Source organism: Diceros bicornis, chromosome 6 (genome assembly GCF_020826845.1).
Source record: "Diceros bicornis minor isolate mBicDic1 chromosome 6, mDicBic1.mat.cur, whole genome shotgun sequence".
Lineage (NCBI taxonomy): Eukaryota > Metazoa > Chordata > Mammalia > Perissodactyla > Rhinocerotidae > Diceros > Diceros bicornis.
This window is the reverse complement of record NC_080745.1, coordinates 32314519-32327911: the sequence shown is the minus strand read 5'-3', so window position 1 is coordinate 32327911 and position 13393 is coordinate 32314519. Positions and strand designations below refer to the sequence as shown.

At 35.2% G+C, this 13393-nt stretch overlaps 1 protein-coding gene across 3 annotated transcripts in view; it reads left to right on the top strand.

Moving 5' to 3' along the window:
• ADK (adenosine kinase) overlaps window positions 1-13393 on the top strand; it is a 544441-nt gene that overhangs the window by 265593 nt on the left and 265455 nt on the right. The gene's annotated exons all lie outside the window — the stretch shown is intronic.

The following is a 13393-nucleotide window of genomic DNA, read 5'->3' as shown; positions in this document are numbered from 1 at the left end:
TATTGCGAAGGTGAGATTTGAGTAAGGACTTTCAAGATGAGGCAAGAGGCATCTGGCTAGCTGGGGAAGTCCAGTCTAGTATAGATGTCAGCAGTTGCGGAGGGGAGCATCCTTGGCATGTTTCAAAATCCTGCAAGGAGTTCATTGTGGTTGGAGTGGAATATAACAAGTGACAGGAGATGAGGTTAGAGAGGCAATAGGAGGTAAAGGAGAGTGGCTTGATCCTGTAGGGCCTCATAGACTAATGTAACGATTTTTGCTTCTTAGCGAGTGATGTGGAGAGCATTGCAGGGTTTTGAGCAAAGGAATGACATGCGCTGACTTAAATTTTAAAAGGAAAATATCAAGGATGGAAGCGTGGAGGTTAGGAAACTTCCAGCAATCCAGGCAAGAGCTTGTGGTAACTTGGATGGGTGGTAGCAGTGGAATTAATGAAAAGTGGTTGAAAAAAACAAGTGGTTAAAATCTGGAAATAATTTGAGAATAGAGCCAATAAGCTTTTCCAAAGGACTGTCTGTGGGATGTGAATAACACCCTCCTAATTGATCTTCTTATTGCCTCTCCTTTTATACACAGTATAAAATCCCTTTATATATAGTATAAAATTCTTTTATATGTAGTAGCGAAAGTGATCTTTATTTAAATTTGATAATTTTGCTTTTTTGTTTAAAACCCTTCAGTGGCATCATCCTATTGATCCCTGAATAAAATTTGTTCTCCTCTTCGTAGCCAAGAAGGTGTGCATGATCTGGAACCTGAATATTTTTCCAAACTTATCTTAGCTACCCTCCATCTGCCTCACTGAGCTCTAGCCACACTGATTTTCAGTTTTTTTTTTTTAATATGCCAAACTTTTTTTGTGCCTCAGAAGCTTTGCACTTGTTCTTCTTTCTTTTTGGAAAACTCCCCAACCCCCAAGTTCACTCTTTGCCTGATTAGCTCATTTGCATGTTTTGCGTTTCAACTGAAATGTCTTCAGATAGGCCTGTTTAAAGTAGATTCTTTCCTTGCCCCTTTCCCACCCATTGTCTTTCTCAGCCATTTGTTTTTTCCTTTATGGCACTTCTTAGAATTATTTTATTTCTGATTAATGTTTTTGTTTTGTTTGCTTTGCGTTTTATTTTGTTTGGAATCTCCGTGAGATAGGGACCCACGTCTGACTTATTCAACTTTGTATTCCACTGCCAGTGTGGTGCCTGGTGCATAGAACCATTCCATAAATGGCTTTAGATTGGATTGACTAACTAAATTAATGAACAAATGAACAAACAAAATATTTACATTATATGCTGGAGTAGCAGCTCTGGACATTACTCTTAACTTAGATGTTAATTCAGTCTTGTTGGTATTCTCCTTCCTTAATCAGCTATTGCATATTACTTATTGTAAGGTGTTCATAAATAATTCTTTATCACTACAAGAATATTTCCTCATTGAAATTCATTTCGTTATTAATGTCTAGGCAAATCTTTATATTTCAGAAGATAACTACACTCATACAGTTATACTACTGTACTATCAGGGAGATGTGTCAAAGGAAATGTGAAACAGTAGCTTTAAAGATGTCCCCTACTTCCACCCTGTTTTTCCCTTGAAGCTATTATCCCAAAGGAAGAAAGGGGAAAAGAGAAATCTATGGTGTGAGTTCAGGTTTACTACTCGAAGTGTTTAAGAAAGAGCCCTGTTACCATGACAACCAATGCATGAATTTCAAGTGGAAGATTTCAGCATATGGGACTGATAAAATTGTAGCATCCCTTTTCTGTTAGTATAGAATTGCTCTTTGTCAAGTTTAAAAAATAATACTCTGAAAACCCCTGTAAAATAAATTTCTAAATGTTCCTGTAATATCGTTTTTCAAGTCATTTATTAGAACTTAAAATTATACCAAAAGAGTATACTTTCATAGATCTGTCATGTAGAAAGTTAAGCATTTGATTTGACATTAAAAATTACTTTCCTAATCTGTACTAGATCTTTGCTTAAATGGTAAATAAATTGGTAAATAGTTTAATGTATTGGGAGTTTTTAACGATAGAAAATGACCTGCCACTTTATAGATTCCTTTGCCTTAAATGCTTTCTAAACTCCAGTGGAGGAAAGCTGTTAAGCTTTAAGTGCTCTGTCATATTTGCAGGCTTTTGTAGTAGAAGAGAACAGCAGTGAGCAATGATGATGGAAAACGATGGCAGGTAGACTTAAAACACCATAAAGCACAGACGATTGTGTGTAATGCCTTGAACTGAATCCTTTTTGAATGAAATGATCAGCCATATGTGCCACCCTTATGGACTCTGTAAGAAGAGGAGAAGAAATGTGCCCTAATGCTAACCGTGCATGAAATTGCAGTGTTAGGAGATATTGACCAGATGTTTCAATCTCAACAAATAGCTTGTTATGTGACTGAGTGAAAATATCTTTGCTGCTTTGATCACATACATCTTGAAGGAAGGGGTAATTTAATAGAGGCTGTCATAGTTCATCATTGTCAATAAACTTTGACTTGACCTTTGCCTTATGCTTTTGATGTTGCTGCTGATAGGTGTTGATGGGCAGATGTTTACTGCCTTGAGGGATTTTGTTTTTTATAACATGAACGCTAGAAATAGTAAAGGAGTAGGATTTTTCTCAATTCTTCTCTTGCTCTTTGGTTATTAGTTGGCCTGCTCTTTGGATTTTGTAGAATTTCTGGGCGAATGCATCTGACTGACATTCTTACCTCTCAAGACCACTGTGGTTTTCTCTAAAGGTTTCTTACCCTCCTCACCTCTCTGTCCCAATTGTAATTGACCACAGTAAAGTTGTATGGTGTTTTTTCTCTTGTTTTATATATAGTATATTTTTCTGTTTTTTCGTATCTTGAAGTGATGGCTTTCTTAGAAAATCACCATAATTTCCTCACTTTTACAAGTTAGGACAATGATAGCTAGAGAGATTAAGTTACTTATACAAAGTCACACGGTTACTCTTTTCCAAGCCAGCTCTATATCTGAGGTCTGATGACGTTCCTTCTAGTATGATTTTCTTTACTTCTCTTTCTTTCCTCATATCTAGATTAATGAATGAGAGTACACCTTCTAAAATCATACAGACTTGAGCTTTGCCACTGACCTACCCTCTCTTTCCTCACTTGTGAAACTGGAATAGTATTTACCTCATGCTTGGTAGTTCACATTAACTGAGATAACGTAGTAGGTAAAGGACTAGCGTAATGCCCAACGTATACTAAGTACTCATTAATTTAGTTCTTAACTGTATTGTTTCTAACTCATCTTTGGCTAATTATGGTGTTTTTTAGCTGAACTTTTGGTTTGTATTTGATTTTAGCAGAGTTTTTCTTAAGTTGTCGGGGGAAGGTGTTTGGAATATATGGGGAAAATGATAAAATGATTTTAGAAATTATTTTAAATTATGATGTATGGTTGAATAAAAATGTCCTTTAAACTCTAGAACAACTATTGCTACAATCTGCTTTAATTTGAAGTTGCTTAAGGGTTGTAGGGGAGGAAAAAGTTTTCTTTAACCCTCTTAGGGTCCCTGGCTGGGTCTGAAAATTAAACTGACAAAGCATACAGATTTATTTAATATAAATTTTATGTGACTTGGGAACCTTCATAAGGAAACGAAGAGCCGAAGAAACAGTTTGGCCTGAGTATTTTTATGTGAGGTTTGATGAAGAGTGGGAAATCTTGTAGAAATATGATAGGTCAGAGAGTATGAGACAAGTGTAGTAAACTGGGGGAAACTTAGCAAGGCCTTTTTGTTAGGATTCATCTTGGCATCCCTTTGTCTTCAGAGATAAGGATGCTCTTATCCTCCAGGTATAGGGAGGATACCTCTAACGTGAGGGTTTTATGACCTGTTTCAGAGGAGAAGGGGAGGGAAGGTCAGGAGTGACCTTTCTGCTTCTACCATTTTCTCAAATTCCTTCAGCCAATGTGCCATAATTTGGATTAGTGTGTCCTGAACCCCAGCAGCGTATTACCATATATATATATATGTATGTATGTATTTGAAACATCATTTAATTATGTAAGGGAATTTAACAATTTCCATTGATGTTGTGGGAATGCTATATTGAATTCTGTTTCTGAAGACATTTTCCAGAGGTATTTTTTTTTTTCTTTAAAGATCTGATTTCTCCTTAAGAGATCTCTTTGTATTCCAACCTAAAATACTTCATTGTGCATAAGCAAGAAACTAAAAGTAGGCATGATTTTTAAGATTTTGGAAGAACATAGAAGTAGAATATATATTATCCAATTGATAGAAATCTTGTTTCTTACAGGCTTCTGGTGAAAGTCAAATTGAATAAAAACCTGAAGCCTATTATAACACCATATTCAGGCACTGTGTTATTTTTTATCACCTAGTTTTGGAAACCTGTGGAAATAAATCCAGGCTAGTTATTTATTTATTTATTTTTTTTTTGGTGAGGAAGATTGGCCCTGAGCTAACATCTGTGCCAGTCTTCCTCTATTTTGTATATGGGACGATGCCACAACATGGCTTGATAAGTGGTGTGCAGGTCCGCACCTGGGATCCAGACCTACGAAACCCTGGGCTGCCAAAATGGAGAGCACGAACTTAATCACAACGTCACCAGGCCAGCCCCAATCCAGGCTAGTTATTTTTGATACTTAAAGAAATTAATTTAGTAACAGTTTCAGATAATATCAGTTGTTTTAAAAACACATAACTTATACAATATTTTTTAATGTGGATAGCTTCGGATTAAATGGTTTTCTTGGTTAACATGGTGCAGTCGTATAACCTTGTTACTCTTCTGCTTACAAAGAAAATGCCTTCCTCCCTAGTTATAGCTGTGTTCTCCCTATACCTTCCTCCCACCCCCCGTCTCTTTGGTCTGGATGGCCCAGTCCCTTTTAGGAATCTGATGAAATCTATGAATCCTTTCCTCTAAAAAATACATCAGAGTTTCTTTACAATTTCAGGGAGTTTATAGATTACCGCCTTCATCCCACACATACCTTGATGGGGCGCATGGACCTCAGGCAGGCTACAAATCTCAGAAAATTAAATTCAGACTCCTTCTTAGTATTCTAAATATTTAACAATTTGCCTTAGAAATAACAATAACAATAGTGTTGTTGATGCTGATATAACGATTACAATAGTAGGAATTATAATAACAGTTAAAAGTTATTCTGTGCCAACCTTATGCCAGGTCCTATGCTGAACCTTTAACCTGATTTAATGGTTGTATTATTAATGATATCTCCAAGTGATATCTACAAATGATAGCAAATGGTATCTCCAATGATATCTCCAAATGATATATTCAGTAAGCATTTATTGTGTGCTTTAGAAAATGCTGTATCTTTAGAATACAGATTTAAGGAAGATATTTTAAGCATTTTGATTCTAAGAACATTTCTTATTCATCTTTATTCATTGCATCTATAAGGTACCACAATCCTTTTGGAATACTGAATTTACTTTTAGTTTTATAATTCTATAGAATTTACTTTTTTACTTCTAATCTTCTTTGTCATCCTTCTTCCTTTGAATATTAACTATCCCACCCAAGACCCACCATGTCCCTTAATTCCTACAAGTTTCATCTTGGACAGAGTTTCTCTTATTTCCCTTAGGAAATCTTTGGCCACTCCCCAGATTCTAAGGTAGGTGCTACTCCCATGTGCTAAATAGCTCTTTCTCTATATGTATCTTATAATAATAGTAATGTACTTTTGTCTGTAATTTTTATATAACCCTAAACTGTAAGCTTTATGAAGAGAGGATTAGAGGATTATGAAGAGGGTTTCCTGTTCATTCATTTGACAAATATTTATTAAGTGTGTAAAAGATGGCAGACACTCTTCTAGATGTAGATATACACCCTATAGCTCTTTCAAAGAAGCCAGGAAAACAGTGTGTTGAACAGGAAATTACGATTAAGTGGAATTAATTTTATGATGGGATTAATATAGTTTGCTATGGCAACATAAGACATGGGCGTATACGCTAGTGTTCAGGAAGAGCTTACCCAAGAAAGTGAGGCTGAAAACCTAAGTAGGAAGCGAGAGAGAACATGAGACAGAATACAAATAGAATGAAGTATTCAGTGTACTGGAAAATTGCATTCAAGAGAGTAATACCATAGGATAAACTTGGAGAGACAGTTGATAATTCAATTATAAAGTTTATGTTTGAACTTTGCTTAAGAGAAATGGATAACTATTGAAGGATATTTTTGAAAGATCACTCAAAGTGCAGTGGATTGAAGGGCAACAGAACTGAAGGCGGGGAAATGAGTTAAAGAGCTATTGCAAATGGTTGTGGGGTTAGAGTAGGGGGGAAGAATGGGGCTTAATTGCTAACGGATTCAAGTTTCTTCTTTTGGTGATGAAATGTTCTGGAATTAGATAGTGGTGATGGTTGTACAACCTTGTGAATATAAGGAAAACAACTGAATTATACACTGGAAAGTGGTAAATTTTATGGTATGTAAATATATTTCAACAAAAAAATTTTTTAAAGATGCTTTGGCAGTAGTCTGAGAGAAGATGGTGGCTTGCACTAAAGTGGTATTAATGGAGATAGAAGTAGAAATGTGTAGATTTAGTAGACAAAATAGGGTTCATAGGCATTTGGATATTTGGGTCAGTAGTCTGAAGACAGGTCTAAACTAAAAATAGAGGTGAGGAGTCTCAGTGTATAGATGGTAATTGAAACCATGGGAGTAGATTAGATCATATTCAGAGAAAACATATAGAGTGAGAAGAGCAGGTAATCCTTGGATACAGGCCTGTGAAACACTAAGAGGTGGGGGAAAAAGAAGCCTACAAAAGAAATAGAGAAATGCTGCTTTATCCATTATTTACTACAATAATGTTCAACAAATGGTAGGTGATCAGAAAATATTTATGGAATAAGTTGAATGAAGTTAGACTAAAAATTTCTTTTTGTCGTATTTCAGTGCCCTGCTATTGTCATCATCATCAGTACTCGCTAACAGGCACTGGTTTAGACACTTTGGTTATGATATATTATTCATTTCTCACAATAATTCTGCAAAAAATCTATCTCTGATAGAGTGTGTAATTTGCCATCAAATGGCATATATATATATCTGAGTCTAAAATTTATGTTTTTTTCCTACTAGGCCAAAGTTTCCTAAAATCTCTTCTGAGAAATAGATGTTAACAGTATTTAACAATAAAAATATCCCCATCCATTGTTGGGGATAATAGTAGGATTATTGGGAATCAATTTTTATCAATAGGATGCTTGCCAACAGGGGATATAGAGCAGTTTTGGCAGGAAAGGAGTATAACATACTAGTTATTGAGGGAGAATGGATTCTTAATAATATTTATGAAAATTTTGTGTTTCACTCTGTCTCACTTGGTGGCATAGCAATCATTTGAGAGAATCAGTCTTTTAAGCTGTGTGATATATGCTGTTTTCCTAACCAACTACTTCAATTTTGATTTCCTCATTACCGTTTGCAATCTGCTTGTTGCTGTTATTTCCCAGTTTTGACATTTAATTTCTTTTACTTGTGCTTTATGGTTTTCCAGAAATGCCTCATTGAGTTTTCTCGTATAAAATTTCTTATCTTTTGCTTATCTTGCAACTATTTTAGTATCTAGGTGTCATTCTTCATCATTCCATTGTGAATTGAATTAAAGTATATAGTAATATCTTAGAAGTGACTGGCTCTTGAGAATCATTGTCAGTTGTATTGTCCTAAAGATTGCATTTAGGTGACAAAGGGAAATTCACCTAGAAAGTGAGGTTAATATTAATAGAAACCTTTCCATGTGTTGTTAAAGACTCTTCATGTGAAGCTTAATATGTCATTTATTCAACCCCCGTTTAAATTCAGTTATAAATTTTCTCCTCCTGGTTCCTTACCTTAATGAGGCATCATCTTTTATCATCTCGTTCTTTTGCTCAAAAACCCTCGTGTACACCCTTCTACCTACAGAATGCTGCCTGAACTTCTTAAAGTGGCATTTAATGATCTGGCCTAGATCTACTTTTCCCATCAGTTTCTTCCCTCCCGCATAGCAGCTCTGTCATTATACTCCTATTAATTCTTTATTTCTCCTCTTCATTGTTTTTGTCAACACTATACTCCTTTATTTCCCTAACTGTGTGCTAAGGCCGCTTGGGTGCTGTAGCAAGCCCACATTGGGTCTGTGAGATTTTTTAAATTTTCTAGGCAAACAGTGACATCTGTCAGATGCAGCATGAACCACTAGCTCCAGATATTTCCATTTTAACGTTAGATTGCTACATTCTTTTTGGTGGCATCATATACCTTGCAAAACTGGGTTTTTAGTGGTTTCTGTGGTTAAAAAACAAGTACTGCACAAAAATCAATGTGAAATAGGAAATGAGGGTGTTGGTGACCAGTCTGATTCCAAGGTTTGAGAATTTTGCAGTGTGCGACAGGCACTAAATTGTTACGAAATACTTACTAAGTTGTTTGGAACTAACTACTTAATGAATGGAATTTCTTTTGCCTTAGGGACACCGTGGTAAAATTCCTAAGACTGGAAGGGAGGCAAGTGCTCTATGCCTCTACTTTCTTTCCAGTTCATAGCCATTTTTGAAAATTATGCCCATCCTTCAGAGACCAGTTGATAATGTCACCCATTTCTGAAAGCCTTTTCTGATCCCCTCAGCTGCAATTAATCTCCCTCCTGGGTGTTTTCTGGTAACGTTTTGCCTTTACTAGTGCTTTTAAAATTGAATTCAACTGATTCACGTATTTATTTAAAGTTACCGATCGTGGCTGTGTCTTTGTTCTCCAGTTAGGTGTAGTTACTTACAGTATAGTGAAACCCTTTCATTCTCTGTATAAAAGTGATCCAACTATAATAATAGGTGTCATTTACTGAACTAATCTGCATGTCTTGTTAGTCTGTTTCTAATTCTTAAAACATCCTTGCAAGATCGTAGGTTATATTATCCACATTTTATATTTGAAGAAATTGGGATTTAGCAATGTTTGTTTCCATCATACTGACATGCCTCTTAACCTTTGGCTATTCGAGTTCCTTTTTCTTTTACTGTTGATTATAGAATCAGCTTTTTGATATCTTAATAATATTTATAGGGCCGGCCCCTTGGCTTAGCAGTTGGGTGCGCGCGCTCCGCTGCTGGCAGCCCGGGTTCGGATCCCGGGCGCGCACCCGCGCACCGCTTGTCCGGCCATGCTGAGGCCGCGTCCCACATACAGCAACTAGAAGGACGTGCAGCTATGACATACAACTATCTACTGGGACTTTGGTGGAAAAATAAATAAATAAACATAGTTGCATGTCTACTAGAGGATAAAAGGATGAAAATGACAGTGTTCCCAATACAAAGTCACAACCACTACTTTTTCAGATTCTCCAGGAAAGAGACTCAACCTTGTTCTGATATTTCTTTTAGCTAAAACAAATGGCCCAGCTTCTCTTTGTTTATTTACTTATAGTACATCCTTAAACACCTATCTTTAACTTCCAACTCCAGCCATGAGGAAGTCGCAGGGTCTAGAATTACCCTTGTGCTGTCAATAACTAGAAAAAAACTCCAAAAGGAAACAACTGCATAATTTTGAATTGGACAACAGACAGAGCAGGACTGTGATCTCTAACAGAAAAGAAACAAGGTGAGCTCTGACATCAGGCAAGTTCTCTGCCAGGAGGCAATTTCTGAACTACAGTGTAGGGAGGAAGAAGCAAAACAGAGCTTGGCATTCTCGCTGAAATGAGGAGACAGAGCTAAGTGTTCAAGCAGCTAAGCGTCCAAGGAGCAAAAGGAGATTAGCAATTATGAAAAAGTTTCAGAGAGGAATAAGCTGAAATCCGTATAGAGTAACTCTTGAGGCTCTGGCTGGATATCAACCTGCACATGCTTAAGGAATATATGAGATCACAAGGAATCTACATAAATGCTCTAGGATTAAAAAGTGAGTTTATCAAGGTCTCAGGATTCAAGATGAATACACAAAAGTATAATGTAACTCTATATACTATCAAGGAACAGTTGACAATTAAAATTAAGAAAACAATGTCATTTACAATAGCATCAAAAAATGACACATATTGGGACAAATTTAAGAAAACAGGTGCAAGACCTATACATAGAACACTACAGAAGCTTGCTGAGGATAAAAAAGTCTATATATATGGAGAGCTATAGTACTATGTGCATGGATTAGAAAACTCAACATTCTTAAGAAAGCAATTCTCCCGAAATTGATTCACAGATTCAATGCAACATCAATCAAAATCTTTTTCTATGAGAGATCAGAGTCCTGCTCTGCCTGTTGTCCAATGTCTGAAAATTCTGCAATCTCTGCAAACTTTTCATAAATATTATTATTTTTATTTTTATTTTTTTGTGAGGAAGATCAGCCCTGAGCTAACATTCATGCTAATCCTCCTCTTTTTGCTGAGGAAGACTGGCTCTGAGCTAACATCTATTGCCAACCCTCCTCCTTTCCCCTCCCCGCCCCCAAAGCCCCAGTAGATAGTTATATGTCATAGTTATGCATGTCTAGTAGACATGCATTAAATATTTGTTGATTGGATATCAGAATGGTAGGAAATAGATTGGTTAGGTGTTGGTAACATTGTGTGTGAGATACAGGTGTACTAAAATTTTAACAGAACTCTTAGCAAATTAATTTGTAAACTGAAAAATTGATACTTTTAATCTATTTCAGCTTTCTTTATTATAACATCTTTACTTACTCAGCTTGGTTATTAAGTTCAGTGAACATGGCTTCTCTTCTTTTTGTGTGTCTATTTTGGCTTACTAAACTCTCATTTTTTAGATTGACTAACTTTTGAGTGGAAATAACTGATCAGAAGTATAAAGTTCTCACATTTTGACAGTGTCCTGATATGCTAATGTCAGAAATAGCCAGAATGTTAGCCATTATGGTGAAATTTTCAATAGTGGAATTATAACAAAACCTGCTGAATATTTCTATTTGTCCATTTTTGTCTCCCAGGTATAAGTAAAATTGACTTGTAATCAAGATGTTTCGATTCATTTAAATCCTGATTATGGAAGTATTGTAAGTCAGATTTAAGCCTGGTAGTGAGTTGATAATAGACCCCTTTTCAGATTATAGTTTGAACATGTAAACTTTGATTATAATTAGGCTGAATTACATTATAATGCCTTCACTTTCACTGAATGAAGTTTCCTATTATTTTGATAGCATATTAAGTTATTTAAATAATCATAGTAAAATTTGCTGTTGACTTTGTTTTTTACTACATAAAACAAAGTCGATCATTTAACCGTGCTTTCTACATGAACAAAAGTAATTCATAGAACAGCACATATTCTCTGCTGTTAAATTTATACTTACCCCAAATGTGGTTTAAAGTATTTAAAATCTGTTAGGCATTATTATTGATGCATTTTAAGATATTAACTGCTTCATATGATTTACTCATTTCAATAAATGAAAATTGAATAACTTAATTTTAAATTATTATTAGTCTTTAAATGGAATGGTTGATTTATTTATAATATCTTTGACCGACCCTTTAATTTTGAAAATTTTCTAACTTACAGAAAAAGTAGAAAGAATAGTAAAATGAACTTCCCTATACCCTTCACACATAGATCTACCAATTATTAAAATTTTAACACGTTTGCTTTCTCTTTCTTTATATAAATAAATAAATCCATCTGAACCATTTTGAAGTATTTATCCTCTATTCGAGAAATTTAGAATTGATACAATACTATTTTCTGATACATATAATAGGTATTCCAATTTCAGAAGTTATTCTAATAGTGTCTTTTATAGCTGTTTGATTTTATTCTCAATCCAGGACCCAGTAATGGTTATACATTGCATATATTTGTCGTATTTCATTAATTTGCTTTGATTTACAACAGTCTTTCCACCTTTATTTGGGGTTGGGGAGTGTCTTTCTAGGCATTTCCTTCTTTTGAGAGTCCAAGCCAGTTGCTTATAAAATATGCCATAGTCTGGACTTACCTGATTGTGTCATAATGATGAGATTCAGGTTAAACATTTTTGGCAAGAATACTACATAAGTAATACTGCATATTTCTCATTGCATCACAGCAGGAGGCATATAAGGTTAGTTTGTTGCCTTATTGAAGACACTAAGTTAAATCATTTGATTAAGATGGTATCCGTCAAATTTCTCGCTTGAAACCTTCTTCCTTTGCCCCATACCATATTTGTATTGCTCTTCTCCTGCAGTGCAAGCCTAGTTCCCAAAAGTTCAAGCCTGCTTCCCAACAGCATCAACTTTATATTCATTTGCACTGTCCTACAATACACGCAAAATAGTTTTGCAGATAGCATTACCAACAATAAACCTACTATTAAAGTTCAAGATTTTTTGTTTTTTATTTTTGTTCCTTATATTAGTATGTTGAAAAGTTAATAGTATGTTGAAAAGTTATTTTCATTTTTTCTATGTGGTTATTTTACAATTTACTATTTTCTTTGATTTCTTTGTTTCTTTTGTATTGAAGTTTATCATTGTTTTCCAATTGAATTTCATTTTCAAGAAAGTAAAATTTTAACTCTTCAAAAGTCAAGATTATGTGAAGTGTTACATTCAGAGAAGTCTTTCTTCTATCCCTATTTCTGTATTCCATTCCTTGCCACCCACTCTTATAGAAAACCGTTTTCTCTAGTTTCTGGTTTACTCTTCCTGTGTCTCTTTTTATAAAATAAGCAAATTTAAAATGATCTATGAATTGTAAAAGAATATTGTATATACTAAAAGAATATATATGTTCTTAATTCTTATTCTTTCTTAAAGCGTATACACACACTTTTTTTGTTTGTTTATTGCAGTAACATTGGTTTATAACATTGTATAAATTTCAGGTGTACATCATTATACTTCTATTTCTGCATAGATTACATCATGTTCACCACCCAAATACTAATTACAACCCATCACCACACACATGTGCCGAATTATCCCTTTCGCCCTCCTCCCTCCCCCCTTCCCCTCTGGTAACCACCAATCCAATCTCTGTCTCTATGTGTTTGATTATTGTTGTTATTATCTACTACTTAATGAAGGAAATCATACGGTATTTGACCTTCTCCCTCTGACTTATTTCACCTTGCATAATACCCTCAATGTCCATCCATGTTGTCACAAATGGCTGGATTTCATCGTTTCTTATGGCTGAGTAGTAGTCCATTGTGTATATATACCACATCTTTATCCATTCGTCCCTTGATGGGCACTTAGGTTGTTTCCAAGTCTTGGCTATTGTGAATAATGCTGCAATGAACACAGGGGTGCATGTATCTTTATGCATTGGTGTTTTCAAGTTCTTCGGATAAATACCCAGCAGTGGGATAGCTGGATCATATGGTAGTTCTATCCTTGATTTTTTGAGGAAT